The 6,000-nt window shown below is 49.5% G+C and overlaps 1 long non-coding RNA gene across 1 annotated transcript in view; it reads left to right on the top strand.

The window, feature by feature from the left end:
• The first annotated feature begins 2,684 nt into the window (after positions 1-2,684).
• LOC138567451 (uncharacterized) overlaps positions 2,685-6,000 on the top strand; it is a 43,649-nt gene continuing 40,333 nt past the window's right edge. The window contains exon 1 of the long non-coding RNA XR_011302212.1: positions 2,685-3,099. This is a non-coding gene — a long non-coding RNA (uncharacterized lncRNA). The remainder of the gene's footprint in view (positions 3,100-6,000) is intronic.

Below are 6,000 nucleotides of genomic sequence, written 5' to 3'. Positions count from 1 at the left end.
CCCATCTTTCCCTTTCGCATCTCTGTTCCCTTTCCAAGCGGATCTCTGGGCCTCCTCACGTCTTCCCTGGGTCTGTCACTCGCTCCAATGCATCTGATGCCTCTGCCCCTTTCCCCAGCAACTACCACATGCGTGCCTCTGCCTAAGCCCCTGAACCCCTTTCCCCAGTCTCTGTGCACCTCTCCCCTTTCCCGAGCCCCTCTCCCCACTGTGCCATTCCTCTGCCCCATAACACCTTTTCCGCCGAGCGTCTCTGCACCTCTCCACAGCCACTTGTTCCAATGTACCTCTCCCTCTGCCCTGAACCCTTCTTTCCAAGCATTACTCTGCAACCTCAACTACTCCATGCTCCTGTCACTCGCTCAAACGCATTCCCTGTGCCCTGAACCCCTTTCTTTCCGGAGCATCACTCTGCAACTTCACCTCTTCACTGAGCCTGTCACTCGCTCCAATACATTCCCTGTGCCTCTCCCTCTGCCGCGAGCCCCTTTCCCCTGAGCATTACTCTGCAACCTCACCTGTTCCCTGAGCCTGTCATTCACCGCAATGCATTCCCTGTGCCTCTCTCCCCGGCCACTTGTCCCAATGTGCCCCTCCATCTGCCGTAAACCCCTTTATTTGCCCCAAGCATCACTCTGCAACCTCACCTGTTCCCTGGACCTGGCACTCGCTCCAATGCATTCACTGTGCCGCTCTGCCCTACTCCCCAGCTACTTGCCCCACTGGGCCTCTCCCTCTCCTCTGAACCCCTTTCTGTACCCCAAGCAACACTGCAACCTCACCTGTTCCCTAAGCTTGTCACTCGCTCAAATGCATCCCCTGTGCCTCTGTCCCACTCCCCAGCCACTTGTCCCAATTTGCCTCTGTCCTGAACCCTTTCTTTCCCCTGAGCATCACTCTTCAACCTCACCTGTTCCTTGAGCCTGTCACTCGCCCCAATGTATTTCCTGTGACTCTCCCCAGCCACTTGTCCCACTGTGCCTCCCTCTGCCCTGAACCCCTTTATTTCCCTTGAACATCACTCTGCAACCTCACCTGTTCCGTGAGCGCCTCTCTGTCACTTACTCCACTGCATCCCCTGTTGCCTCCCTCTCTATGGCACATCAGCACCTATCTCCTCTCCACTGAAGGTATATCGTTCCTCATGATGCTGTTGTGTTCTAGTTCTGTGTTGGCTTCTTTCAGTTCTTGCAGTTGTACCTGCATGTATTTTAGGCCTTCTTTTCTGTTTTCCATTGACTCTCTTCTATGTTTAGTAACCTTCCTGACTGCTGCTGGGGGTCTTCTGAAGGGGTGTAAAGTCCATATGGATCTCTGAGTTGTGGGCATTGATAGTATCCACTGTTTCATGGAGTGCAGACATCTGGTGGAAGAGCTCTTGTGGCGCATATGACATACTCTGTGAGGTGCCTCCACAGTGTGGAGTTTGTAAACTGTGTGCTAATGGGTACAGCCACCATCAGGGCATCCAATCCCTCCATTGTCCCTCTTGGATACTAGATGCTTTATTTATGGCATGTCTACTATTGAAATGAAAAATGTTTGGAGAATCATGCTACGTGGTGTTATACTTGCTAACCCTTTACTAGAAGGCAAGTCTGTGTCTTCAGCAGTGGTGGCAGGGCATTGCAACTGCTGTCTCACTTTTTAATTGCACCTTTAGCCCCAGAACTCCAAGTATTATGCATGTGTTGTTAATATGGGGACCTCTTCCAAGATCTGCACTGGCACGAGAGCCTTTATTGCTCTTTCAATGTGTATTAGTCCAGTGATTGTTGTCATATTGACTCCTCAGTCTCATTTCCCTTCCAATGTCAACATTCCAAGTTAATAATAATAATAATGATGTGTTATTTATATAGCGCCTTAAACCCAAAGCGCTTTACAGAGCACATATTTATATACAATGCATACATTCACACCTTATATATAATGCTTATGCTTCAGCTTTTCCTCCAGTTTCTGCTCCAGTCAATTATCATGAATATATTAACCCTTCTTGCACCTCTCACCAATGTTCAAAGTGCAGAGCTCCGGGTCCCCCTGCACTATTTTTGAAGCAGACACCTCTCCCTCTCCTTCCCCGCCAGAATATTGCGCTTGCTTCAGTGGCAAAGTCAATCCCAGTATAGCATGCATTTATGCAGCCACCGTTTCATGCATTGCCATCCAATGAGGCCCTTAAAATGCTGCAACCCTCACCTACTACAAACACTACAGCATTCTTGAGCCACTAATCCTTTCATTAAGCTTAGCTCTGTCCCATGCAGCCTTCCCCCAAGCAGTATACTCTTACCCATAAAATCCATTCACTGCATACAAATGCTAGTGCTGCAATCCGTGTCCCCTTCTCACTCACGGCCCCCTTCTCACTGATGGCCCCCGCTTAGGCTTCAGCACGGGTCCCCTTCTAACTGATGGCCCCCGCTTTGGCTCCAGCGCTGAGCTGCTGCTGTTCTGGTGCACCTATCCACCGTGAGCTCGTCATGTTGGCTCTCGGCCCGTTCTCCTTCCTCAGCAGTTGCCAGCCCGACTGCTGTGGCCAACAGCTCACCACTTTTACCAGCTTCAAAGGTAGGATGCTTGTGCAAAGAGGGGGGCATGAAGCGGCGAAATTATTGCCTGAAATTGTCAGAAAATACTTTCATGTTGATTCATTACTGAGCATGCGCAGACATACTACTACGCATGCGCAGTAAGGAACCGAAGCATTTTTCGACGTTACACGGTCGATTGATTTGTCTTTCCTGGCAGCAAGTTTGTATGGATTGAGAGGGTTTTCCTGGTGTTTCATAAAACATGCCCTTTTGTTTGACGATTCTATGGGGTTGGGGGGGTGATGCTGTTGAGTGCTCAATTGTGATGAACTAGATTCCAAGCATAGCTCTCAATTCACACGCTTTTGGCGGGTGTTACCCGCCTTGCAAAGAGCTGACTCACCGCCATACCTCCTACACGCCCATTCGTTTCAGTGGGCTCTCACCCGCCAAAAACAAAATCGGATATTTTCACTCGCTTTTGTGACAGAAATGGTTGAGAGCTATGCCAAGCCTTTGCTGCAGCGAGGAAGACATGAAAGATAGTGGCAGACGAACATCGGTAAGTGGGAGCAGACGGTGTAAAAAGTTATGGGCACTGGTGGTTGGGGTTTAGAACAGCTCTCAAGGTTCCCATGGCTGTGCATGAGTCGGTCATCCAGTCCTGTTTTTCCCCTTTCGATTCTGGTAATTTAAGTCTTTCTCGTTTTGAAATTAATGAACTGCATGTCCCAGAATTCCAAACAAAACATGACTGGATGACCGTCTCATGCATGGCCCCAGGATGGTTGAGAGCTCTGGGTTTAGAAGACTTTCATGCAAGATTGTTTGGCTTAGGACTGGGGGAGAGGACCTGAACCAGCCTTTCATTGAACAATGTGCTGGAGAAAGAAGGGTCATTTGGGTCAGAGAGGGAAGTTGGGCGGCAGAGAATTGGAGCAGATGGGAAGGGAGAAAGGGGCAGTTTGAAGAAGGAGAAGCAACAGTTGTTGCAGCATGGAGGCAGGTGGATTTGGGGGCAGTTGTGAGAAAAGGGGGGCAGTTGGGGAGAAGGGAGTGGGAGATAAAGGTGCAGTTGGGGGAGCAGGCTCCTGTTGGGGGTGGAGTGCAGTTGGGTGGAGAAGGTGAAGTTGGGAGTGAAGACTGGGGGGCAGTTGGGGAGAAGAAGGGTGGGGACAAAAGTGGGAGAGTGGGGGGAAACAAGCGGGCAGGTGAGGGGGCAGTTGGGTAAGATGAGGGGTGAGGAAGTAGTTGGAGATGGGAAGGGGCATTTGTGGGAGAAGGTGGGCAGTTGGAGCTGGGGGGTGGGGTGGCATTTAGAGAATATGAGGGGTAGGGTGTATTTTGGGGGAAAGGGGACAGTTGGTAGGATAAGGGGCAGTTGGGGTGTGAAGCGGCAGTTGGTTGAGATGAGTGGTGGGGGACATGGGGGGTGGCATTTACAGGGAGACGGGAACAGTTGAAGGAGATGAGAGGTGAGGGGCGGTTGTGGGAGAAGGGGGGTGTTGGGGGAGATGAGGGTTGGCAGTTGGGGGAAGTGGGGGCTTTTGGGAGGGTCAAGGGGGCATTTGTGGGAGAGCAGGCAGTTGGGGAGAAAAGGAGCATTTGGGAATGTGAGTCGGTAACTGGGAGTGCGGGGAGACAAGGACTGCTGGGCTGGGGCGAATGGGGGTAGTGTGGGGATAAGCGGGTGCAGTATGTGTTGGGGCATGTGGTTTTGAATGGGGCTTTGAGTCCTGTGTGTGTTTTGGAGAAGAATCATTTTTGATGAGAACCAATGAAAAACTTTAGAATGAAACAAAAAAGGTGGTTTAAAGTATTGCTTCAAAATGTATGATGTCACATTCGATATGACTGATTATGTTAATTAATACTCAAGAGGATTTTGAAAACTTGAGGGCTCCGACAGGGCTGCCACTGCAGCACAGAGGAGGGAGAGGGCCCCTGCACGCTGGCTTTCTAGTTTGAATGCTCCTAGGGTTACCTGATGCCCACGCAACCGAGGTAAGGAGGCCACTAGGAGCAGCAGCAGGGCCCTGTCTGCTCCGTGGACGTTTCCAATACTCACCTCAATGACAAGGCACCTTGAGGGGCACTGTTTCTCCCCCTTCCTCTCCTATTGATTAGAATCTGTCCTTCGCAATGTCAACCCATCTTGCGCTCCTATAGACCGTTTTGCTCCCCACCCCGTTTCAGCTCTTTAGTCTCTCTCTACGCTGGACTCTTCCCTGCCTACTTCAAATCTGGAACTGTCCTATCCCTGTTGAAGAAACCCTCTGCTGACCAAACCGTCCAAGTATACTATCGCCCAGTTGCTATCCTTCTTTATTTGGTTCACTTGAGGATAATGGAGATCGTCTTCAATCTGGCTTCTGTAGTAAACACTCCAGAGACATTGCCCTCACACAGGTATCCAACTTTCTCTCTAAGGCTCACCACTCCAAACTCTCTGCTAGACCCATCCTTTTGGACTTCTTTTGACACTGTTGACAACTTGTTCTACATGATGTAGCCATGTGCTGACCAGTTTATTTGAGCATAGTTATGCTGTTCTGTGTATCCCCCCCCATTTGCTTACTGTCATCTGTAAACTAGATAAGTCTGCTGTGACTAGAAGCATTTCTCCTCTCCTCTCTCGCTTACCTTGGCTTTCACAAATCTGCTCTTGCCTTCATCTACGCTTTCCTGGAAAGTTCGATCCTTTTAAAATCTCTTGACACTCAGAAACCTCAGACCCCACTTCTCTCCCTATCAGCGGCCACCATCGATCAGTCCTTGGATCTCTGCTCTTCACCCTATATACCTCTTTCCCTAGGAAGACTACTCATCGTTTGGCTTTCACCATCATCTTTTTGCTGAAGACCAACAAATATTTTTCTTATTTCTTATTTCACCCCAGCCACCGCAGAACAGATTGAAAACTGTCTCACTTCAGTTTATCACAGGATGGCGCTCTGTTTCCTCATGCTGAACTCTGAAAATGAAAGTCCTCTTTCTCCCAGCTTCCAATGCCATCCCTACCCTACCCTCTCTCCTTCGGACACTGCTCCCCTGGGATATAACATCAACAAAAATAGAAACGTGAAACTGGGGGAGAGTAAGGTAGCAATATTCGCATCTAAGAACCGCCACTCTCTCAACCCCCTCCAACCTCTTCCAATCTTTCCAGGCCTGAAAATGTGCACTTTGCAATAGCCATTTGCTAATGGTATTTGATTTTGACAGTAAAAATTGTGTCCTGTGTTTAAGTGGAAAATTGAGTGGGCAAGTCACTTTTATGCCTGGCTAGTAGCTTGCAACTTGAAATGTATTACAGATGTATGAAACACTTCGCAATCAAAGCCTACCAACATGTCAATACCTCCATTGGCAGCTACAACTGCATTGTGGTTTGTGTGCCTGATTAGGTACTACAGCATCTCTGTGGTAGTTCAAGCTGTGTTCCTTTGGGGTGCCGGGGGAA

The sequence above is a fragment of the Ambystoma mexicanum genome, chromosome 2p, assembly GCF_040938575.1.
Source record: "Ambystoma mexicanum isolate Mex_15411 chromosome 2p, UKY_AmexF1_1, whole genome shotgun sequence".
Lineage (NCBI taxonomy): Eukaryota > Metazoa > Chordata > Amphibia > Caudata > Ambystomatidae > Ambystoma > Ambystoma mexicanum.
Note: the sequence above shows the minus strand (reverse complement) of the source record. Positions and strands in the feature narration are given on the sequence as shown.